The 26,100-nt window shown below is 40.3% G+C and overlaps 1 long non-coding RNA gene across 1 annotated transcript; it reads right to left on the bottom strand.

Annotated features, from left to right (window-relative positions):
• Nucleotides 1–1,967: 1,967 nt before the first annotated feature.
• On the bottom strand, nt 1,968–12,477 carry LOC137502215 (uncharacterized). Its single transcript, XR_011018731.1, has 2 exons — nt 12,336–12,477; nt 1,968–2,113 (listed from the first exon to the last, which is right to left on the bottom strand). It is a non-coding gene; the product is annotated as an uncharacterized lncRNA (long non-coding RNA).
• Between the last annotated feature and the right edge of the window lie 13,623 nt (nt 12,478–26,100).

The raw sequence follows: 26,100 nt of genomic DNA, 5'->3' as shown, positions 1-26,100 counted from the left end.
TAAAAGTTTATTTAAAATATTAGGACATATTCTGATCAAATTGTTTTTTATGAACTGAATCCCTGTACGGATGGCAGACTTGATTAAGCCATGAAAGTACTGTAAACGAGAGGGATGAGTTTGCTAAAGGAATAATTTATTCTTTTACCATGGTCACAAAGATCTTATGTTCATGATTAAAGGATTAACGAAGTATACCAGGTGTATAAGTTTTTGCCAGTTCTGTGGTAAAGAAAACACTTAATTTTCAAGGGAAAATCTTTTTTTGTTTATTCAAAATATTGGCCTTCGGCTTCTACACACTTCGCCCATCTTTCAGGCAAGTTATGGCTACCATGCCAGAAAAACTGCTTATCTTTTGCGGCAAATCATTCGTCGAGCCATTTTCCAACTTCCTCGAAAATTCCTGAAATGTTGCTCTGTGATGCGAAGAGGTGACAGTCAGATGGCGCCAGGTCGGGCAGTACGCGGGTGAAAAAATATATCCCCTCCAAGCGATTTCAATGCGCCTTCCACTGGTTTCTATGTATGAGACGGCGCATTGATTTGTAACAAAATCGCTTTGCCCGTTGTCTGTCGATCAATGCGTGATTTAAATTAATCACTTATTGGCGATAGCTTTGTGCATTAACGATAATGCCTGCAATTGCTCGTCTTCGCACTTTTGTAGTCTACCAGAGCGCGCACTGTCTCTCACATTGAAATCATCACATTTAAATTGCCGAAAAGATGCCTCACATGTTCTAATCGATGGAGCGTTTTAACCATATGTTTCTACCAGGAAACGATGACTTTCCACAGCCTTTCCCTTTTGATTAAATAAGAAAAGCAATGCGTGCTGCAAATGGTCTTCTTCAGGCACAAACGTCAACATGATCACTGAACGATACAATACAAACGCTAGCGTTTGGCGGACTCAACTTTTGTATGATGGTAGGCTAATGTCAGACGAACAAACTGACTTATGTGTCAAATTCATACGCTGCGTACTGCTCGCTGGCGCCATCTCTTAGTGAAAGCGCAAAAGACTTATGCATACACCTGATATATTTGGAAGACTTACCTTGGTCGAGGGAATAGTGAAGTATATACTTTAAAACGTACCTTACGTCTCTATGACGTATACAAATTGGAGAATAATTCTGTCTCTTTGTAAAGACAAAATCCTTTAGTGAGAATCGTTGCAGCAGAGGTACGATTATCTTGTCTTTGTCAGAGAACAATCTAATAGCACATCAGTGGAATTATACGAATAACATACACTGACTTCCACGGCAGATTAGTGGTAGAGGCTTCGTATCATGATCCCAAGATCGTGAGTTCAGTCCGGCCCGACTTAGATTGAAGGGCGTTCACAAATCTTGGCACTCCATTTCATTGTTGAAGGTAAGTTCAAAATATCTGGTGGCGTATTCAGTATCACTGTACAAAATTAAATTTACACTCCCAGAAGAAGACGAAGAAGAAGAAGAAGACTTTGGCCTAATACCGTGTTCAGGCATTTTAATTTGATGCTATTTTGGTTGCCAAACTCTACATTCCAAATAAAACCTGAATATTTGGTGATCATTGGCTGAGTTTTCATTAATAGTGATGGGTAAACACTAAAAGTGTCATTAGAGACCTATAGCATGCCGAGATGGATCGTAAAATGGACTTCTTCTCACATTTCAAAAATCCATCTACCTTTCCCGGGTATGAAGCTGCAACCTTTGGATCCAGAGATTGACGCTCTATTACTGATCCAAAGTGGGAGCCAACACTACCGTAGGAAGCGTCTGGCAGAATATAACTTTTGTTTCATGACATCAGTAAAATAGGAATGTCCAAACTGACAGGCTTCCTATTCTGTAACTTCTTTCAGATATTTGATTTTTTAAATAAACGTCTGTCAATGCATCAATGTCCTCTACCCGTAAAGTTCATAGGGAAGATTTTATGGGTTTCTGATGAAATAAAGAATGAGATTTGCTTGTGCAATGTTTTATTCAGATCCTTTGTGATGCATCACTCGTTATTAAAGTAAAATATGTGCTGTGAAGTGCAGGATATGCGTTAAGGAGAGTCCAGATCATCTTCCAGAAAAATTAATGTTACGTCCTGCGCCGTACGCCTGAAAATAGATTTCAAACATTATGAAACATTACGTAAATTTTCAAGCTTTACTCACATAAAATAGTATAGCAATGGCAATATTATAAAAAATAGTTTACATAATTCATTTTTGCCCACAGTTTGTGTTAAATAGGAACCTAATAAAGGACGTTGCAATCAGCACTATGAAGGAGGAAAGGGAACAAGGGTAGAGTGTTATCCAGGAATTAGGTTGAGGCAAATGTTGAGGAAAGTAGACGAGAAGGAAGAGGGAAAGGAGAAGGTGGTAGTGTTTCATGTTGGTACTAACAACGTAAGGCCAGCAGGTATAAGTATAGTTGGAGACAAAACATGACGACCTCAGTTCTTGGAAGCGACATGGAAGCCAGCTGTAAATCCCACCCTGCACCCTGCTGAGTTAATGAGCTCCATGTTATCCTTGCTTGGTATGGAGAGATTGGCTAATCACTCTCTTCAATCTTGACTCTTTCTTTATGCCGAGTGCAGTGCAGTGACCTAGTGAGCATTAGGCCTACTAATACCAAGATATGAAATAACTGATATTTGTAATATTTATAACTTATCATTTTAGCGCAAGCGTAATATGTCGGTATTCTTCCGGCCGTGGGTAAATCAAGAATCACAGTGTAACGAAGCTGATTTAAATCAGCTGCCTGGACCTTCTTCTTCTTCTTCTTCTCCTTCCTCACCGAGAACTCCAACTAAATGTGACAAAAATGTGATCGGCAGAGATGTTAAATAATAAAACAAACCTTGATTTGGTAAGGAAAATTAAAAATTTCTTACAAGGTGTTTTAGGAAATAGCGGTGTTATAACTTGTAAACATTTAAATAATTTAGCATCGGAAGCGACAGGAATCTGTGTTACTACGGTGAAAAAACAGTTAATACAGTGATGTCAATACCTATGTAACCCCCACTAAAACGAAAGTTCGGAAGCAGAAATTTAAATTTGATAAAATAGACGATTTCACTCGGGACCTGCTTCATCGAAGAGTTGTTGAGTATTTTTGAGTATTACTTTATTTTTACACTAATGTCCGACTCGTTGGCTAAATGGTCAACGTACTGGCCTTCGGTTAAGAGGGTCCCGGGTTCGATTCCCGGCCGGGTCGGGGATTTGAACCTTCATTGGTTAATTCCAATGGCCCGGGGGCTGGGTATTTGTGCTGTCTCCAACATCCCTGCAACTCACACACCACACATAACACTATCCTCCACCACAATAACACGCAGTTACCTACACATGGTAGATGCCGCCCACCCTCATCGGAAGGTCTGTCTTATAAGGGCTGCACTCGGCTAAAAATAGCCACACGAAATTATTATTAAACGAAGGACTTCCAAAGTGTGGGTAGACACAAACATAATGAGTAAGAAACACATATTCAAAGCAGGATTAAGCACAGGTCTAAAAAATCCGACAGAATAGGGAAGACGGCTGATTTTATTGCACATAGGAAGTGAAGATGGGTTTTTAGAGGGTGGAGAATTTATGATGGAATCGAAGAAAACGAATGATTTTCATGAGGAGATGACGGGTGAAGTTCTTACTACATAGATAGATAGATAGATAAGAAATGGGTGAGCCCTGTTTTCGCAGAGCTCCACACGTAGGTCTATGAAGACCCTTTGTGCCCCTTGAACGGGTTTGCCTAGTCCAGACCTAGTGCTCCTATAAAGGATACCAGTGTCCGGATTTTGGCGTTCCTGATGTCCTCCAGGCTCACAAAATGTGAGCCCAGGTATCGATGTCTAGTGCCTGCAAAAGCCTCGCACTGACATAACACATGCGCGGAGGTCTCCTCCTCCTTACCGCATCTTCTACACATCGGATCCTGGGTGATTTTCATGATGTGTAGGTGTCTCTGTAAGGTATTGTGGCCTGTTAACAGTCCAACTACCATTCTCATTCTGGTCCTATTCAAATTCATTAGGACCTTTTTATAGCTTTGACTAGGCCCTTTGATAAGTTCACGTGCCTGTCTTGCTATGGTTAACCTCTTCCAAATATCTAGGTGAGACTGGTTTATCCATTGGGATATTGCCAGTCTCACACTTCGGAGTGACACTCCCAGGAAGGGCTCTGGTCCTGTGAAGGAACCCATTGAGCCCTGTTTCGCTAGTTTGTCAGCTTCTTCATTTCCACTGATTCCTGTGTGCCCAGGAACCCATAATAAGGTAACTGAGCTAAGCTCACACAGCTGATCTAACATCCTTTGGCATTCCCATACCAGTTTTGATGTTGTTTTAACTGCACATAGTGCTTTTAACGCTGCCTGGCTATCACTACATATAGTGATGTGTCTTCTGTGTCCAGGCATTTTCCATATATTTAAAGCACAGGCTAGTATTGCGTATACTTCAGCCTGGAAAACAGTAGCATATTTACCCATAGGAAGGGAGAGCCTTGTCTTAGGCCCCCAGACCCCGGCGCCTGTGCCCGCCTCCGTCCGCGAGCCATCTGTGTACCATGTACAGCCCCCAGACTTAAGACGGGCCCCAGCGTCCGCGGCCCACTCCTCCCTTGTGGGTATCACCACTGTGAATTTATAATTCAAATTAAAGCTAGGCTTCATCAGATCCCCGATCATCATTGTCATAGGGCAAGTCTGGTGAAGCCTTGTAAGAATAGAGGCATAACCTCTATTCGGGTTTTTGAAGGACCATCCTCCGAGTGACCAAAGGCGATAGGCACTCATTCCCGCTATTACCTTAACATATAAATGTAAGGGGGGAAAACCTAGGATGGCCTCCATTGCACATAATGGTGTAGTATTATCCAGTGCCCCTGTTATTCCTAGACACGCAAGTCTTTGGACACTGTTTAACTTGGTGCTCACAGTTTTACTCTCTGAGCCTGGCCACCAGACTATAGATGCATAGGTGATCGTGGGCCGTACAATGGAGATATAGAGCCACTGGACCACCCTAGGTCTTAGGCCCCAAGTCTTCCCGACGGCCCTGCGACAGGCCCACATAATCTTGCGAGCCTTATCCACCTTATGATCTATATGTTTCTTCCAACTCAGTCTTGCCTCAAGGATTACCCCTAGGTACTTAACCGAGGTTGTCTTAACTAATTTTTTTCCGAATAGGAAAGGCTCTGACAGTCCGTCTAGCCTCCTCCTCCTCCTGGTAAATACCACGAGCTCCGTCTTATCGGGATTAACCGACAAGTCTGTCTCGTGACACCATCTTTCCACCCTACGTAGAGAGCTCTGTACGAGTTCGGAAACCGTACTGGGGAAATTTCCTACCGCCATCAGGCTTATGTCGTCTGCATAGCCTTGGGCGTATATTCCTCCAACATTTAACCTGGTAAGTAGTTCGTCCACTACCAGACACCATAATGTTGGTGATAATACTCCTCCCTGTGGACACCCCCTGTCTATATTAGCTCTCAACATTACAGCGTTGAGAGTAAACAGAACTTGACGGCCCTGCAGTGAGGCCATAATCCATTTTATGAGCATACTGCTCACTCCTCTTCTCTCTAGACTACGTTCTATGGAGCCCAAAGATGTATAGTTAAAGGCCCCTTCTATATCTAGGAAAGTTCTTACTACATGGTTTACCTCTGCTTGAACCGAACAGTGTGATTGTAATGGACAATGCGTCATATCACAGTGTTAAGTTAGATCGTATTCCCACCAGATCGTGGCGTAAGGATGGCATTATCGCGTGGATGGAGGCAAAAGGTATTACCTACGGGAAAGATATGGTGAAAGATGAACTACTCCGAGTGATAAAAAATCACAGTGTGACGAAAACGTATGACAGATTTGTTATTGACACACTAGCAGAGGAAGCAGGTCATACGGTGTTGAGACTTCCTCCTTATCACTGCGTTTTGAATCCGATTGAGTTGGTGTGGAGCCAGGTGAAGGGACATGTTGCACGCAATAATAAAACCTTCAAATTGGCAGAAGTCAGGACATTAATTAATGAAGCTCTGGTTAACGTAACCGCTGAAATGTGGCAAGCCTTTATTCACCACGTGGTGGGGGAAGAGGAGACATTTTGGAAATTGGACGGTCTGTGCGATATGCCTGTGGACCGTCTGGTCATTAATCTGAATGACGCGAGCAGCAGTGATGAAGAGGCGAGAGAGGCATCCGACTAGGAAGGAGTTCGTCCTTTATCAGATTCTGATTAGGTAAAGTATTGCACTATTTTTATTGTTTTAATATTGCCTTGTCTATGTTCCTCTCCAGAATTTTATTTTATTGAAATATTAAATGTGTGAAGTTTTACTTATATGCGCTGTTGTGATTGATTGATTGATTGATTGATTGATTGATTGATTGATTGATTGATTGATTGATTGATTGATTGATTGATTGATTGATTGATTGATTGATTACGCATTTACGTTTCGGCCATATATTCAAATCTACCTTTCTTTTCTGATATGTTAAATATCCACATATCATTTGCCATTCGATTTTTGTTTATTTTTCGCGTACAGTGAGTATAATTTGTCTCGCAATCCGCATCACAATTGCGAGTCAATCAGTGGTATCCGGCAAGCCTATGTAGAACTAACTCTGATGTAATCGCCGCAATGAGGCGAAGTAACGACAGTTCAAAGACAGCCCACGTGGTTCTTGCCATGTGCATGGAAGAAGACCAGTGATCCAATCAGCGTTCACACCGCGGATGGATACATACGGATACACAATGTTCTTTGTTTACATCAGTTTCGGTTCTCTCGGTGACGGCAGAATACCTTACAAAGGCTGCAATCTGCTAGAAATAGCCACACGATATTAAAAATCACACTAATGTAAGTGACCATTGCCACCTGTTCCCAATTGCGATGTATTTGTTATAATAATAATAATAATAATAATAATAATAATAATAATAATAATAATAATAATAATAATAATAATAATAACTAGTTTTTCTGGGACCCACACGTCAAATTAAATGTATTTTTCCCCTTTTACAAATGCTTATGGAAAATGAAGTAAAATAAAATAAATAAATAACAATAATCCAACCTATTTGAAACATTTTATGGTTTGCAAAACACCCAAAAGTGGTAGTTAATGCCTTAAAGCGTATTAATTTCCCTTAACTGTCAGAGGCTACCCTCTGGGCCACGGAGGAGCCTCCAATTATACTAATTATGAATAGATAATAATAATAATAATAATAATAATAATAATAATAATAATAATAATAATAATTCAGTTGTCTCTTCATTCAGTATGAATAGGCCTACACTATTATTTTCACTTTTCAAAATGACTTACATTACAAACTGTGCAGCCTATTGGTGGGAAAAATTGGGTAATTTGAACATTCATTCTGTTAAAAATTATATGATAATAGCAACAACAACACCAGGAAATGTTATTTTTATTATTATTATTATTATTATTATTATTATTATTATTATTATTATTATTATTATTATTATTATTATTATTATTCATGTGGCTATTTCAGCCTTATAATGTTCCGGCATTTAAGTGAAATGGAAAACTACAGAAATCATTTCAAGAACAGCCGGTGGGATTTTGACCCACGGCATCTTCCGACTTAGGGTTACTAGCCCGTCGCACTATCACTGAGCTAGTCCATTTTTATGGGTCGTTTAAGTTTGCATTTTAGTATTCAGGGGCCTCACTCCGTTACCCCATAACCTACTTTAGATCGCCATAATACAATTTTAACATTATTGTTTCATGTCTAAATTCCCGAGCTACAATAATAATAATTCAGTTTACATCGAAATGACAAATAGTCCGTACATAACCTTACCGACTGTTCTACCCATAATGTACCTAAGCAGTCTCAGATAAGTCATGCTTCTGTAATGCAGTTAACACCAAAAATGAACCGGCTATTATTATTGATGCTTACAACGGAATCGCAATAATTCACTGCATGTACAGAAATTTACTTCGATATCCGTATGCAATGTAGAATACCGTAGCGAAGCACGGGTACATTTGCTAGTCTCTTCTTAAAAATGTTTTAATCCCCTACCACAACAAAATACTAAACATTTTTGCGTTTGAAAAGTGGGATTTCTTCGACATTGTAAAGGGAAGTTACCTGCCGCACACTTCATGGCGCAGTGTATTATATCAATGCTTTCACGAAGCGGTCGTAAGCATCTCAACTCAGAACTAAACCCTCAATTTCAGCTCTTGTAACGTTAATAAATAGTAATTTCCTCTAGGCAGTTCATGGCCTACTATACATCACCTACTTCCCCATGGGCTTCAAAAGGCACATAATTGTTATGCAGAAATGCCCGCCTGGTGGCCATGATCGTTAAGGCGTTGAAGTCTATATGGTCTGACACCGTAATTATCCGGTTCGTGCTCGAAAAAAGTTTTCACCATCAGAATGCTGGCCGGCAGGGTAGAGGAAGTGGTGATATACAACTTCTAATAACTAGATTGCATGACAAAAGGCCGGATTAAATACCAAACCTCTCCACAGTGCTCATATGGAGTGACGGCATATGACGCAGTTGATAGTGAATCATTCGTCGGATGGGGACGACAAGTTTTGAGCAGACTGTTTGGGGTCATTCGACAGGAGTGGGCTATGTGCCGAAACAGGGCATCACCCTCATTATCATCATCGCATATTCAGACGTGCAGGTCGTCTATGGGCTTCAAATAAAAAGACCAGCACTAGGCGAGCCGAACGCGTCCTCGGACATTCCCGGCACTAAATGCCATACGATAAATAAATAAATAAATAAATAAATAAATAAATAAATAAATAAATAAATAAATAAATAAATAAATAAATAAATAAATAAATAATGTTATGAATAATATCAAAGCGTATTCCGAATCCTTGGTTGTATGGTCAGTGTTGAGGCCTTCGGTTCAAAGGTTTCGGGGATCAATTCCCTGCCGGGTTGAGGATTTTAATAGCATTTGACTAATTCTTCTGGCTCCGGGTCTGGGCGTTTATATTTGTTCCAACATCTTCCCCTTCTTATTCAGACAAATAGGCACACTGCCAACCACCAGAAAAATATGCAACAGTGATTACATTCCTTCATATAGGGTTGCGTCAGGAAGGGCATCTGGCCGTAAGACAGGACCAAATCCACATGTGCTACAGAGATGGCATCCATGACCCCATAGGTGCGGGAAAAGCGGTAAAGGAAGAAAAAAATATCAAACTTTATATACCAATTATGATCATTATAAAATATCAAAGCCATTTCTTATTAACAGTGCTGATGTAGTTATTTTATTATTGTTATTATTAATTATATAAAGTCGTATCAGCACACACTTTATTAACGCATAACCGGTTTTCGGACACTAAGGTCCATCATCAGTGTTAAAATTTTAATTTATTTTCACATGAGTGTGTCGTCAAAATTGGTTAAAATGAGTTTAAAATATAGCCCTGTTGACATCAACTGTAAAAATAAAAAAAAAACCAAGTGTTAAAGTATGAAAATAACACATATGCACTTGTGTATAATTAATAATAATGATAAAATTTATATACGAATGTAACCGACGTAATCCCAAACGTGTCTCATATGTAGAGCCAGGACTTTGATGACCTAAAAATGCTTAAAATATGATCTATAAAATGAGGGCAAATGTCCAGTAACATGATCCGAAAACTTAAAAAAAACGACAAATTTAAAATGAAGTTTTACAATCAATTTGCTAATGGAGCCTATTTTTAAAAAAGCCTTTGGGCTGTTACCATGTCAAGAAAACTAGGTGGAATTCATTACGCTTCGCAGAGAACTTTGGTCCGCGTCTTCAGAAGAAAATCTCGACTTTTCACGAGGAGGACTTTTAAATTGTACGTGTCTCTCCAGGAATGTGGACATCTCCTAGAAGTAAGTCGTGAACAAAATTTCTTTAGTCCCCACATTGACAAAGCGTTGTGAAGACTCTCATGTCTCCGTATTCATCCTCACTTAAAAGTTGCGATAATATGCAATACCGCACTCGTATATGCTTCAAAATCCTCAAACATATAAGGAAATGAATAAAATAGTATAAAATAGTCTAAGAAATTCCACAAAACGATCAGATAATGACGTAAAATTTTAGAAAATGGCCTAATATTTCAAAATGTCAATAAAAGACAAAAATGACCGGATAAATTAGCATTTCTGCAATGTGGAAGCTATGATCACTATTTCTGTACAAGTTAGCAATGTCTGTCGTGGACCAGTTAAAAGATGACATGACATCAAAATCCTACCCCTGCTCATATACTTATTTAATACTAACTGTTACCCACGTCTTCGTTCGCGATGATTTAGTAAGTTGATAAAAATTAATTGTTCCTCGGTACTGCACTAAGATAATATCTGAAAATCCCTAAAGTATAAAAACTCGCCGAAAAATTGCATTTCATTTACGCCAGAACCTCTTTGTAAACTACGTTTGTTGCATTTCATTTAGGGGCTAAGATGACCAAGCTACTGGCAGAGTTAAATGTGAAACATGCGACATGGAACTCTACATGTGAGAAACAGTCAAAAAAGGGGGGTTTCTTTATTTTTAAAGGAGATTACAAATACCAATTTTCACGCCTGTAACATGTTAAGTTTATGAGATACACCGTAGATCTACTAATTTTAAAAACTGCCCCACTCTTTGGCTGGGAGTTCATCGTTGAGGCCTTCGGTTCAGAAAGTTCCAGTTTCGATTCCGGGCTGTGTCGGATATTTTAATCGCGTGTAATTAATTCTTCTGGCTCGAGGACAGGTTGTTTGTGTTTTTCCCAACACTCTCCTCTCACTATTCACTCAACACACCATATTACCAACCACAACAGGAATACGCAATAGTAATTACATCCCTACACATAGGGTTGGCGTCAGGAACAGCATCCAGTCGTAAAACACCGTCAAATCGACATGTGCGACAGAGTTCGCATCCGCGACCCCACAGGTGTGGAAAAACCGGTAGAAGAGAAGAAGATACTCATTTTAAAATATTAGCCGATTTTAAAAAATTTCACCTCCTTAAGTGGATTTTCCAGAAATAGTGCGTTCATTTATTTTTAAAAGAGATTCCAAGTACGGCCTACCAATTTTAACGTATGTAACATCTTCCGTTTCTGAGATATATGTATCCTCACATAAAGAATTCAACTCTTTCTTCACTTCTTTTCAACCCTCAACCCTTAAGTGGATTTTCTGAAGACAAATATGTGTGTTCTTTTATTTTAAAGGAGATTCCAAATGCCAAATTTTATGTCTGTAACATGTTAGGTTTTTTGTGATATTTTGTAGATTATCTCGCTGCTGTAAGCATACTGGAGCTGATGTTGTCATGGTTACGGTAATTCATTTATTTATCCGAGTCCTAAAGCAGGGGTAGTGGGGTGCCAATATCTCAATAACGGTTGCTTTTAGGCCCGTAGGGCTTACCGAGGTTTGTTCTTTGCGTCAAGAGGCTTAAAATGAGCTTTGTCTCGCCCGTGTACGACAAATTCGATATTTCGCCTATATTCGACTAGTATTTTTATATCTCTCAACGTCGCCTCCCCCCGCCCCCGTTGAATTGTTTTGAAAATAAAATATAGCCCATAGCACTCAGGAATAATGTATCTTTCTATTAGTGAAAGAATCTTTAGAATCGGTCCAGTAGTTCCTGAGATTAGCCATTACATACAAACACACTTTACCTCTTCATATATTAGTATAGATGAATGTTTGTACAAAGTTCATATTTTAGTTACCTAATTTATAAAACTATGTATTCAACCGTTCCTTAATCGCGTAGCAACGATCCAACTTGAGTGGCGTAAACTTTTTTGCACTCGGATGATACCTCTCCAGAGATGCAAAATATGGTTCACATTACTCAAAATTTTCATCACTATTATTCAAAAATTTTAATTTTTCTTGAAGACGTAAACAGACTAGAAGTAAACAAATGACTTGTCTACGGTCATAAATATCGATATTTCGCTAACAAATAAGGTTATTTGGAATTCCAATTACTTTATTATTAAATTCTTCAGTACAATGCATAATCAGTGAGATTTATCGATTACATATTCCGGTTCTTTTCATAACCATCACAACTGTAAATAAACTTTAGAGGAATTATGAACTACATTTTACGTTGGACGTTACTTGGTTTAAACATGAAATGGCTTTGTATTATTTTCTGTCTTGTTGACTTTCTCTGCCTCCTGACTTAAAACTAAAGATGGTTGTGGAAATGTATAATAAGGATTTTACTTACTGAAGGTTCGGCATAACTCATGACGGCCATGGCGGCAGCTACCGCCAGGAGTAGAATCAAGCGTGAAGGATGCATGTTGAACATCTGTGCAGAACTGTGCCACAACGGCAGACTGTAAGAGCTTATATCCGTCTGCTATCACCAGTATGGAATATATTAAATTTCTGTAAGAAATTTTCCTAAGTAGTTTCCTATGTTTTCTTGTTTATCACAACCTGTAATTACCTAGTTCTTAACTGAGATATGATATGTTATCCTGAAACCCCTGCGCAACTTACGTCAGCTAGGAAATGTCTAAAGAAACACTGATAATTGGATGCAGTATGTTTTAACTTACTTGCTCAACAGTCATACAAAAACACGATCAGTTCACTGTGATGATAATTTAGTTTTCGTTTTTTTTTCTTCGTAAAATGAGAACTGCCATTACTTCACTATCCCTGCCAATATAACGATTGTGAAAATATGTATAGGTATTATTTAAACTATCATATTTTAACGAGCTGATGCAAGTGTTGTTGTTGGGTCATCAGTCCACAAACTAGTTTTATGCAGCCCTCCATTGCGTACTACCCTGCCTTGTTCTACCCCTTGCATTCTGAACACCTACACTTCCCTCAAAAACTAACAGAACAAGTTCTGGGTGACTTAAGATGTCCCTATCATTGTATCTGTTCTTGTGGTCAAAGTTAGTTAAATCGTTATACGCTCGCCAATTCGATTCAGTATCTCTTCATTCGTAATTCCATCTACCCATGTCACGTTTAGCATTCTTCTGTAACACCGCATTTCAAATGCTTGTATTCATTTTCTTTCTTAGCTACATATTATCCATGTTTTACTTGCATACAAATGCCGCGCTCCAGACGAAAGACTGAGACTACGTTTTCAAAATTCCTGTATCACTGTTGCAAGTAAGCAAATGCTATTTTCTTAAGAAAGGTTTTCCTTGTGCTCGTCTACATTTTATGTCCTCCTCATTTATGCCATTATTACTATACTTATTCCGTAACCTATCAATTGTACTCAGAATACAATTTCCTAAAATAAATAAGTCCACACGCATATTCGTCTGAACTCTAGCAGATTTTCTAGGGAAATATGCAGTAATGTGTTTCGGGAAATATTTTATTCCTTACCATGAAGATTTTGACTTATTTCCACACTCAAAATTGTACGGGAAATTATACTTCACGCATCAGTAGCCACTTTAGGTACACGTTTATATAAAAAGCGTCTGCTATTGGTTGAATTACGGTTCGCTTACAAACATCTTCTCTGATTGGTCCATGTTTCCTCTTGATTATTGATTTTCGCAACTTCTTTCCATGTTCATCATTTGTTTTCATGCTGTTGTATCTGTTATGTTTGTCACTGCCGTCTCGATCATGCATTATTAGGTGTGATGACGTGATAAAATTATTTATGCTATACTGGACTTTACTAAAAATGTAGAAGCAATGTTAACATCGACGCTTTCACGGCCCATACTTGTAGACATGACAAGGACTTCTGGGCTTATGCCGTGTCAATAAAATACGTTTCGCAGAGAACTTTGCTCCTCGTCTTCAGAAGAAAATATCTACTGTTCACGAGGAAGACTTCTACAATAATGAGGGTTTGAATTTGGAGATGTAGTTCGTCACCAGATGGCTCGCTGTATGCTGGCACAGCGCTCCAAGCGTGAGCTGACGACAACATTAAGCTCCAGTTAGGATGTTCTATGACATCACGTGTGTAAGAGAAGAAACGGACAGCACATCAGACGAATCAAGGACGAATGTGGTAGAAGAAATAAATATAAACTAATAACACAAAATGAAACTAAAGACACCAGATACACACTCTTTCCATTCATCAGCTCTCTTCTGTCCGACTCGTTGGCTGAATGGTCAGCGTACTAGTCTTCGGTTCAGTGGGTCCTGGGTTCGATTCCCGGCCGGGTCGGGGATTTTAACCTTAATTGGTTAATTCCAATGGCCCGGAGGCTGGGTGTGTGTGGCGTATTCAACATTAGAAATCATCCTAGGTAGGACCCTCATTTTCACAGACATTCAGGTCGCCTAATAGGCCGTCTACTAGAAAAAGACCTGCACCAGGCCTCTTCGGAGGCCATACGCCATTATTATTATTATTATTACAGCTCTCTTCTATTTTATCTTTTGTGCAATGCCACACTATAACTTAGAAAAGGAGTGGGTAGACATTTCTGCAAATCAAAGACCAGTGTTACAATATTGGAATTCTGCTCAGCTTTCTTTTGATCACTTAATTTCGGATCGTAAGCATCCTGGGCTAAATCCAAATGTTGCTGTCGTTCCACTTCAACCTTACAACGTTATCATTGTATTCCAACCTTCAAATCATAATGATTAATGAAGTCGTGATTTATCTGGTAAATTTTGTTGTCCAGACTCCTCGCATACTTCATTTGTGACATCTGACCGATCATTTTTTATTAAATCGTTTGAAGATTCCTCTAAAGAAGAAACAAATAATAATAACAAATAAGAAAACGAACTACATGTATTTAATCAAAATGAACTTAATTACTGTATCGTACTTGTAAGACAAGAGATATGTGGTTATTTTAAGGAACAGATTTACTAACCACTGATGTTAAAGCCTGTCGTCTGACACAAAGATACCATTATCTGGCCTCTGTGATACATGATTTTTGCACCTAACAAGAGTATTTAGATTCCTCGTTGACAGTACACCAAATGGTTAGGAGAATTGTTAAAGGAACAACTATTAATATTGAGTATTCCGCCAGATTTAAGTCCAATGTCACAGCACTGTTTCAATAGTTGAAACCATCTGTCAGCGAAAGAAGGCCAATGTCGACATTGGCCCTTCTTAAAAGAAATGTAAAATAAGAAAGAGGGCCAATGTCAAGATTGGCCGTTTTTTGCTAATGAGAAAATTGCTAAAACCCTTTGGGGCTTACATCGTAAAGCCCCAGTATCCTCTCATCATATGTGGCACAGTCATTGGCCGTTTGAAGATTATGAAGAGCACGAGAAATTGTATGACATACACCAATAAAATCTGTTTTGATAAATTTTGGCATTGGCCCTTTTAGAACCAAGCCACCGCAAATTTTTCATCCAAGGTGACTACAGCGATCCAAGCGGCAGGTAGAGGAAACGCTGTACATTCACTACAGGTCTACTGATTAAAATGCAGTCAACATAGTACGGAAACGCGTGTGGTAAAATTAGTTTTTCGACAGAAATTAAGTACAGCAGATCTAATAGCATGCAAGAACAATATTATTATCCTTCAACCACAGACGACGTATCTGCCTAAACGACATTCGAGACGACACCAATCTGTCCATTATGGCATCCAGTGACTTACAACTTGTCCAGCGAGTGGTCAAGCTGGCTAGATCTGTCCAAGCAACCTTCCAGCCACATTCCAGTGTTGGGGAACAGCCATCGGAGTGATTCCCCGTCTGCCGTGCTCTCGACATTGAATATAATCTTAGGGTGCAATCGTTTTGAGCGCCAACATAGGTAGCTCAGCAGTCAAAACCGTCACGTGAGGGGTGTTCCCCTCCAGGTATGGTCACGCTCCCAGAATTCTTTGCGGCAGCGGCCATTTTGGGACCAAAGCTCTCTACGTGCAATTGTCTATGTGTTATCCATTGCAATGTGATTAAGGTTATAATGCGTTATTGTGTGACTCCAGATTGTAAACCTCACTCATCTAAAGGGACTGGATTATTTAGACTCCCGAAAGGTACGAATAGGAGGGGAAAATGGTGCAGACTTGCCAATGTCATAAATGACAACTAACACAACATTCACATCTGTACAGGTTTACTATAAATGTTTCTACAGGAAAATGAAAACATCCACGGTACCTTTTGCTCCGAGAGTCATGCGTCTCATATCCGGTGCCTAGTCCAGTTTCTGGCCAAAGCTTAACGTCCTCATTCGAAACCCGGTGCTGGCATATAGCCTACTCCTGGGTCATCGCAATGCTTAACGCGCAAATAGCGGTGTTCGAACTACACTCCTAATTTTACACCAGTCAAAGGCTGGGGCTGTACCTTAATTAAGGCCACGGCTGCTTCCTTTCTACTCCTAGCCCTTTCCTTCTCTATAGTTGGTCTTTCTAATAACGCAATAATCTGTTTTACGGTCGGATGCCCTTCCTGACGCCAAAGGTATAACAAGTAAAAGGATGATAAGTCACCGGGATTTTAAATCGCAGTATCCATCATGTGCCGGCGACTAAACAACGCAAGAATCTGTTTTATGGTCGGATGCCCTTCCTGAAGCCAAAGGTATAACAAGTAACAGGACATTAAGTTGTCGGGATTTTAAATCGCAGTATCCAGTGTCTTACTTCACGAACAACGTAATGTGCATGTTTTTTGCTAAGTTACTTCCGTTTACAAGCAGTAGGAAAAACTCGCAGAGCAGACTACATATGATTTATTCTACATGATTGCCTCTCCCGTCGTGTTTGACTCTGAGTTCAGGTCTGAAAAATACGTTCTTACAGTTGCTGCTCAAGAATAGTTAAAGCATGTTGTTGTTGTTGTTGTTGTTGTTGTTTGCTTCTCATTATCGTGCTGAGCAGCAGTCGCCCAAGGCTGTAGAGGTTAAGTTTTCTGCTTGCTTTCCTCGTCGTGTACGGTGCATGCTTTGACTCTAAGTTCGAATCCTGACTAGGTCGGAGATTTCTCCGTCGGATAGGGACGGTCAGGAAGGGCATTCGGTCGTTCTCTGAGATAATAGTATGTTAAGAAGGACACCTTGCTGGCGGTGTGCATTAACAAGTAGCAGCTTGCTTGCTTTTTGTCCCCTTTAATTCCGTATCAAGATAAAAGACATGTTAGACTATATCTCAACGGAATTACGTATCCCTACAAAAACGCAGTAGCAGAATTTATACCATAGGTACTCAGCTGCAGAATAGCACAGCGCAAGGACAAATACAGGGACTGTCAAGAAGGGCATCCGGTAGTTCTCTGAGATAATAGTACGATGAGAAGGACACCTTGCTAGCGGTGTACCGACAAGTAGCAGCTTGCTTGCTTGTCCTGTTAAATTCCATACCAAAATAGCAGTTGGCTATATAAGTCTAAGCATGCACAAATAGGAGCGCACACATGTTGATCTAAACATTCTCTCCCACCCCACTTAGGAAGGGCAGCTCGGTAAGTATACTGAGAAGGGCAGCTTGCTTTATAACTATGATCGTAGGATAGTTAAGTCAAGCACTATAAAGTTTACATCTGTCAAGATAGCAGTAAGCCATGTGCAGGTAGTTAAAAGCGGCTGACACCTGTCAAAAAGTATGTGGAATTTTTTGAAATTGCTCGCCACTACATGTTTAAGGATGAGGTTTCGTGTTGTGAAGATTACAGCATGATGCTCTGTTGATTAAAGATGGCCGATGTCAAAAAAGCACGTGAAATTTTTCAAATTGCCCGCCACTACATGCCTAAGGTAGTAGCCGTAAGGTTTAGTGCTGTAAAGATAGCAGCACGATGCTCTGTTGATTAAAGATGACCGCTGACAGCTGTCAGAAAGCACTTGCCTTTGTTTACAAACAAGAGCACGTAGAATTTCAAATTGCACGCCACCACGTTGCTAAGGTAATAGCCGTAAGGTTTAGTGCCATAAAGATGGCAGCACGATGCTCTGTTGAATAAGGATGGCCGCTGACAACTGTCTAAAAAGGACTTGGCTTTAATTATAAACAAGAGCACGTGGAATTTTTCATATTGCCCGCTACTACATGTCAAAAGTAGCACCCATAATGTTTAGTGCCGTCAAGGGCCTAAGCACTGAGGTTAGCGATGCAAGGTGGCCGCTGTCAGAAAGGCACGTGGCTTTGTTTACAAACAAGAGCACGTGGAATATTTCAAATTTCCCGCTACCACATGTCAGAGGTGCCACCCATGAGGTTTAGTGCCGTTAAGATGGCAGCACTGAGGTTAGCGATGCAAGATGGCGGACGACAACTGTCAAAAGCACGTGGCATTGTTTACAAACAAGTGCACGTACGAAATTTTTTTCAAATTTCCCACCACCACGTGCCTAATGTAGCACCCATGAAATTTAGTGCCGTCAAGTTGGCAGCACTGAGGTTAGCGATGCGTTGTTGTTGTTGTTGTTGAGGTTTATTGCCGTTAAGATGGCAGCACTGAAGTTAGCGATGCGTTGTTGTTAAAATATGGCGGATGAGAGCTGTCAAAAAAAGCGCGTGGCTGTCCAAAAAACACTTGGCTTTGTTTACAAATTCAAATTTCGCACCAAATTTCACATCTCCCGCCAAAATTTAAAATTTTCCGCCAAAATTCAAATTTCCCGTGACGTGACGTGACCCGCTCCAGGGCCTCTGATTGGCCGCTGTGGGACTGTTTTTTCCATACTACTAATGACCTCCAAGACGCTTTAATATTTTAGCACGGAATCCATAATAATATGCCGGGCTGAGTGGCTCAGACGGTTGAGGAACTGGCCCTCTGACCCCAACTTGGCAGGTTCGACCCTGGGTCAGTTCGGTGGTACTTCAGCCCCGACTCGGTAGACTTACTGGCATATAAAAGAACTCTTGCGGGACTAAATTCCGGCACCTCGGCGTCTCCGAAAACCTTAGAAATGTAGTTAGTGGGACGTGAAGAATATAACACACACAAAGATAGTGGGAAATTTAAAATTTCAGAAATTACTCAATTATTATTATTATTATTAACGGGCGAGTTCGCCGCACGGTTAGGGGCGCGCAGATGTGACCTTACTTCTGGGAGATAGTGGATTCGAACCTCACTGTCGGCAGTCCCGAGGATGGTTTTCCGGGGTTTCCCGTTTTCACACGAGGCAAATGCTGAGGCTGTACCTTAGCGAAGGCCACGGCCGCTTCCTTCCCATTCCTAGGTCTTTCCTATACCATCGTCGTCATAAGACCTATCTGTGTCAGTGGGACGTAAAGCAAATAGAAAAAAATTATAATCTCACGTCCTCATCCCGAGGTGATGCAGCTTCTCTTTCAAGCAGACCCCCAATGGAGGTGAGCTGTATATACCATTTCAACCACCTACCATTCTTGGATTTCTAGCAATACCCGCGGAAGGCATCTAATATCACTAACCGTTGCGCAATGGAGGCGGACACACTGTTGTAATGTATCAGAGTTTTCGATTATTTGTGTGTTTTCCTGTTACTGAGAATTTAGCCTAAATTGTTGGCTGTAGCATTTATTGTAACAATAATGTTGTTTCAGACCACCAAACGCACTATCAACTGAGGTAATTTCCTATCAGCAGTTTACGGTCAGATTCCATACCCTTTTATTTCGGTTCCTCCTGCATGCCTATGTGTTATTATTTAACTTTAAAAGACCATAATTTTTGGATAATTATATTACTTTTTATGGTTAGTTACCCTAAATTATGTCTCTTAGTTCAAAAAATATTATCAATACTGTGTTTTGTCAATTCCATTCCAACTGTTCACAATTCATGAAATCCGAGTTTTAATAGATGGCAAAATAGGTATCTTATCATTATATCCAAATCCGTAGGTTGTAGGAAGGTTACTAATTACATGTAGTCCGAGGCAAATAAAACTAATTTGAACAGCTTTTGTGTACCTAAATACATTTTTTAATTCGAACGTAGCCTATATGCAACACGGACATGCTGTAGGGGTCGCTCAAGTTGAGTTCCAAAATGGCGGCTCTATAAGTAACATTAGTGTCCTAACCGATAGTAGAGTGCGACATTGAGGCTTCCCCACTCGCCAGACGAGCTGTAGGTAGGTACCGTAACCCAGCTGATTTAAATATAGGAGGCATATTCCCTTTAGCCAGGTCAACTGGCAGTAGCAACTTACGACGAACCTAGTGACATCACCACCCAGCTTGAATAAGCAAACTTCTTTTTTTTATTAAATTTTATTCAGCCATTTTCTCGTGATGCGCGTACGTTTTTACTGTGCAGACTGACAGACAGACAGACAGACAGACAGACAGACAGATAGATAGATAGACAGACAGACAGAGACGGACAGACATAAAGAGAGAGATTTTTGGAAATTTGAATATTTGTTTTTCCTTCTTATTTTGGGCATGACTGACACACAGATCTTTTTTTCTTTTTTAGTTTTCCAAGGAGCAGATAAAAGTGTTACTCTATTTTTAAGGTTTACCGCACTCTAGAATTAATAGGTATGCAGCCCTCAGTTTGAGAACTATTGACATGCACCGTACAACGTGTTATCAGTACCGTGCCACCTGACGTAACATGTACTGCGCAAGGGGCTACACCTATCAGGATGTCTTAGTAATTACCATCTACTTTTTTCTTATTTTACTGCACCTAATGGCGCATATTGACAATTATCGGCAGTAAATGCATTGCTATTGTTTCGTTACCTTTAAACTGATAGGTACGTCTGTATCTTTGGGCATATCCTTGGAGTAAAGTGGACTGTGTTTAAAAAGAATATGTTCTGAAGATAAAGTAAAATACCCGTGCATTATCACCACGCATGTGTCCTTGGGATTTGGAGTCTATGATTTGAGGGTGAAAGCAGTAAACACGAGGTAGACTGCACTGCCATAGTTTCCTTCGTCTTCGGTATTTCATCTTTTAATACAGGCTGAGTGATTATTAAAATAAGTAGGCTTAATCGATTTCAATGATTTTTGACCCGTTCCTAATCTCATGCTAATCATTTCAGCATTTAAGACAGAAAGGACATAATATTGCCGATAAATATGATATTTCATAATCAATAACAAAATCGTCAACTGCTAATGATTAACATTAAAAAATGCATAACATACAACATTTTCAGTCAGTGCATATCTTTTATCCATCGGCAAGTCATTAGCAACTTACGTTATAATAGAGAATATCACACTGCCCACACCGAAACTCAGAACTGTTAATATGTTTCACATTTTAAAATACGTATCCAGTATGAAATTGTTAAAGAAGGTTTATTAACCCTTGGTTCAGTCTGTTCTTGGCCACCGAATATTGACATGGGGATAAGCTTACAATAATATAATCAATAAGATACAAGTTGTTCAAAACCTTATATTACGAATAATGTAAATAAAAGAAAGTTTATACCGAGTAGTCAGTTATACGGTGAAGCCAATATATTTAATGTAAAGCAGCTCTATGCCATGACATATAAAAATACATAAACAAAAACAAAATATAGTTGAAAACATTAAACATGAATATTCAACACTCAGTAAAATGTGCCACCGTTGTACGTTATACAAACCAAAACTTAGCATTACAAAACGCAATTTCATATACCTCACTCAGAATTATGTAATGTCCTTATAAGTTCTTTACAAACTACTTCATTAAGCCAGAAAATAAGTCCCAAGCGTCTTAAATCCTTTGTAATGGATAATAAAAGGTTTATTTGCGAAATAACTAAATGAAAATATCACGTCATCATATTCAATTTCTATTCTATGCTCCACCAGGTGCTGTTGACCAAACCCATCATTCACTCATACACATACTCGTACTTCAGGCATGATTGTTATTTATTTCTTTATAATTAGCATTCTAAATTACCCCCTACAAGGTGTCATTTTACGTGGTATTTTACTGATATCCTGACTCGACTCTGTTGTTTTAGTGCGATTTTCTTATGAATAATAATAATAATAATGATATGAATAATAATAATAATTGTTACGGAGTATTCCGTGGTAGTTAGAGGTGAAAGAGGGTGCGGGTGTGAACGGGTCTCAAGCTACGAAATTAAAATTAATGTAAAACTTAACAAGGCTATATTTTCTTTTCAAAATTAAGAAATAACAAGCATGGCAGGTACAAAGTAGCAAGGCAACAAAAGTATAGTTACAATATTTACCGGATTAGGGCTTCGCGCCCCGACTTCACAATTCTTGGGCAATCAGCCCAACCTTAATCCAAAATAAGTTTTAACAGAGGGGCAGATAACCCCATTCATGCTCAGGAGCACTTGCTCCAAATTACACAGAAAAGCCTCCTCGAGGCATACAACACTCAATTTTCAAGAAAGAGCCACACGCTCTCAAACTTTAAGCCTCTCAAAGGCCACACCAAACTCCACCTTCAAGTTGTCCTCTCAGGACATAGACACAGGGGTAAAATACCCAACCTACCGAGGTCTATTAAGTGAGAAAAGGATTAATTACATGACCTCTAAAATAACAATTTGAGAGGAGGCGATCCGCCCTCCTAATACCTTTTGTTAGAAACCTAACCTGGCTCTAGGCCGCTAATGCAAGGGCTAATCCCATACTAAAGAGGTGACTTAGGAAGGAAACAATTTACCTTACATTAAGGAAGAATCGGTTGTGAGAAATAAGTTCACCTCAAAGCAATATGAGTGGGAGCTCGAGAGGGTTAAGCACTCTCTATCCCAATATGTAGCTTAAAAGAGAATAGATACAAGGAGTCTTTACATTTTAGGGAAGTTACATGGTGGAAATGCTTCGGACCCGCCCCGAGAGTTAAACTGCTGACCTAGCAATAAAAGAAGTTATTAACTGGCCTTTACCTGGATGTTGAACTGCTGCCCGAAGAGAGGGGCGCTTCCCGCCCCCTGCTACGTACTTTACACACTGAAAGATGGTACAGAAGTGGCACAGAGACCCTAAAATCAGCAGTTTATATACTCTCGCGGAAAGTTCGAGGCGTTTTCGGAATGAGAACACCCTCCCACCAAAACTTTATTGGTTAGGGATAAGCAGCATATTCAAGTTGGGGGGAAGATACATCAGATTGGTCAGAAATTAATTAAAGAAATTCGGGATTGGCTAAATACAAAACAAGGGGAAAGAGAGGGGTATACAGCCAACTTAAACAATAACAGAAAGAAATTTAACAAGAAACAAACTTTTGAAATAAAAATTTCTCCAAAAAAAAGTTCATTCACTTCGCACTAGGGTGCACCATTGTAGTTTTTCAGTAGTGTCCTCTAGAAGAGAAAGTTCACACTTCTCACTACAGGTAAAACAAAAATACATCAAAAATGACACAGTTCAAAAACTCCAAAATTTCCAAGTAGTGACATCTTCTGAGAAACTTGAAAATTAATACCGTAGATAAAGTTCAGACTTCCTCCAGCAGAGGAGTTTCAACTGGCGCAAATTTTAAATTAGCGGCGTGGAGGTGTACCGCCCGGTACAGACCTCCCCCCCCCCCAAAAGTTCCTCCAAGGGGGGTAACACAGAAGAACATAAACTTTTGTTTGAAAACCAGGTCCAAGTTATGATGTTGATATGGAGATTCATTGCAGAAGCATTTATCAAAATTGTTGAAATTTGATTTGATCCAGTTTAAAAAATTCTCGTAGTAACAGCTGAAGTAATGTCTTTATGTTTGTAGAAGTTAAATTCAGAAGGAAATCTTTAGTTTTTAAAGTTGAGGAAAAATTTTCTAAGTCCACCAAATATTGCAATAGAATACCCAAGTGTTGGAATTGCTGATAGTAAATGTCCATGTAGTTGATTAAATAGAATGGCCAGACCGGCCGCTGCAGCTTGTGTCCAGAGGAGGCCGCTCGGACCCCTCAAGTACCCTGAGATACCGCTCGCCCGCACTATGGGAGGAATAGTGGTGTAGAAGCACGCCGCGCCCGCGGTAAACATATACAGGCTGCGGGCCAGTAGCAGGTCGTGCGCCGCACATCAGCCTTGGCCGGGAGGAGGGCTCCGGCTCGCCGTACACTGGTCGACCTCACTGGAGGAGAGGGGGCCCTTCCTCTATTCCAGTAGCGGTACGACGCCGCGCGGCTGCGGGGGCACTGAAACATTAAAGCTCGGCGGCAGAATTTCTGTTGGACCAGAATGATTTTAGGGTATATTCATTGTGGTGAGGTTGAGGGGCCAGCGGCGTGGAGATATTTATTTAATTCCCATAAGCCACTGTGTGTAGTGGAGCAGGAGACGGGAGCGTGGTAATGGCCGTGGTAAGGACAGAATGGCAGTTAAACTAATCGGGGGAGGTTTACAAAAAATGCTTAAATATAGAAAAATATTATAGAAGGGGCAGAATGCCTTAAAAGTGAAAACCTTCAAAAAAATATAACCTTCGTATTCCTTTCAAATTATATGAAGCAAGTTAACACAAAATTTACACCGGTTTCACCTGGGACAGGTGAACCCTAAATATCCTCTCGGTGGCTGGATTACTTAATAACAACGTAACCGGCGAAAGGAAATCGAGAATTATGCACGGCCCATGAAATCTGGGGCCAAGCTTGCCCGCGGGAACAAAATTCTTGACCGTCACTTGGTCGCCTACCTTCAAATTGGTGGGTCTCCGTCCACGATCATATCTTTCCCTAACCTTTTCATGAGACACTTTAAGATTGGCTTTAGCCTTCTTCCAAAGATCTTTAATGTTGTCCGGATCTATTGTCTCAGGTAGAATGTCACTCAGAGACCAGAGGTTAGAGAGCGGCGTGTTGGGAACGAACTTGAACATCAAAGAAGCTGGAGTAAACTTGTGAGATTCATGAACAGCCGAATTCAAAGCAAAAGCTAACCAATGCAGTGACATGTCCCACCTAGAATGATCTTCATGATGATAGGCAATAAGCGCGGACCTGAGATTACGATTAACCCGTTCAGCCAGAGATGGTTGAGGGTAATAAGCCGAAGTCGTCACATGAGAGATGGACAAGTCAAAACAGAATTTACGAAAAAGATTTGATGTAAACGCCTTAGCATTATCAGACACAATGTACTGGCACGGACCAAAAGAAGAAAAAATAGAATTTAAGCAAGTAATGGTGGACTGAGCGGTAGCCAGCTTAGTCGGAAATAACCAGGAACATCTTGTAAAACCATCTACGCATACAAAGGTGAACTTGTTGGCATTTCCCTTTGACTGGGGGAAGGGTCCTACATAATCAATATACAGGCGTTCCATGGGGCGCGACGCTTGATGCGAAGACAAAAGGCCTGCCTTGGTGGACATGGTGGGTTTACTGAGCAAACAAGATTTACAAGCTTTTACTAGTTCACGGATTTCACCGTCCATACCCTTCCAGATGAACCTTTCACGAATCTTTTCACGAGTTTTAAAGATTCCAAGCTGCCCCCCTAATGGGGTCTCATGATAGTACTTGAAGATCATAGGCACAAGAACAGCTGGACCGACAACCTTCATCATCTTATCATGCCTCGAAGGGCAACATAGAACACTAATCCTCAGAACATAAGGGACAACATGTTCCCCAGAAGAAAGGGTTTCCATTATCGGAGCCAGCGTCGGATCTTCACGTTGGTATTTCTCGATATCCCTAAAGAGCATGGGAGCATCTGTTAAGATGGCATTAACACCAGATAGTATGGACTCGGGAGGTGATGAACTGTCGACCGGTTCATGGGTCTCGACGTCGTTGGAAAACATACGGCTGAGTCCATCAGCAACAACATTTTCGGTACCTCTGATATGCCGGACATCGAATTGGAAGGCAGAAATACGGATGGCCCAACGGGCTATACGACCAGTACGACGCGGCCTACCTAAGACCCAGCTTAAGGCTTGATTATCTGTCTCCAGGTCGAATTTGACATGTTCCAGATAGAGACGGAACTCTTCTAAGGCAAATAAGACTGCCAACCCTTCGAGCTCATACATAGAATACTTGGCTTCTTGAGCCGATAGAGTCCTAGATGCACAGGCGATGGGTCGCCTCCCTAGTTCAGTCTCTTGAAGAAGGACTGCAGCAACTGCTGACGACGACGCGTCAGTTTGGACGATGAATTT

This window comes from Anabrus simplex, chromosome 9 (assembly GCF_040414725.1).
Source record: "Anabrus simplex isolate iqAnaSimp1 chromosome 9, ASM4041472v1, whole genome shotgun sequence".
Classification (NCBI taxonomy): Eukaryota; Metazoa; Arthropoda; class Insecta; order Orthoptera; family Tettigoniidae; genus Anabrus; species Anabrus simplex.
This window is presented reverse-complemented; position numbering and strand designations above follow the sequence as displayed.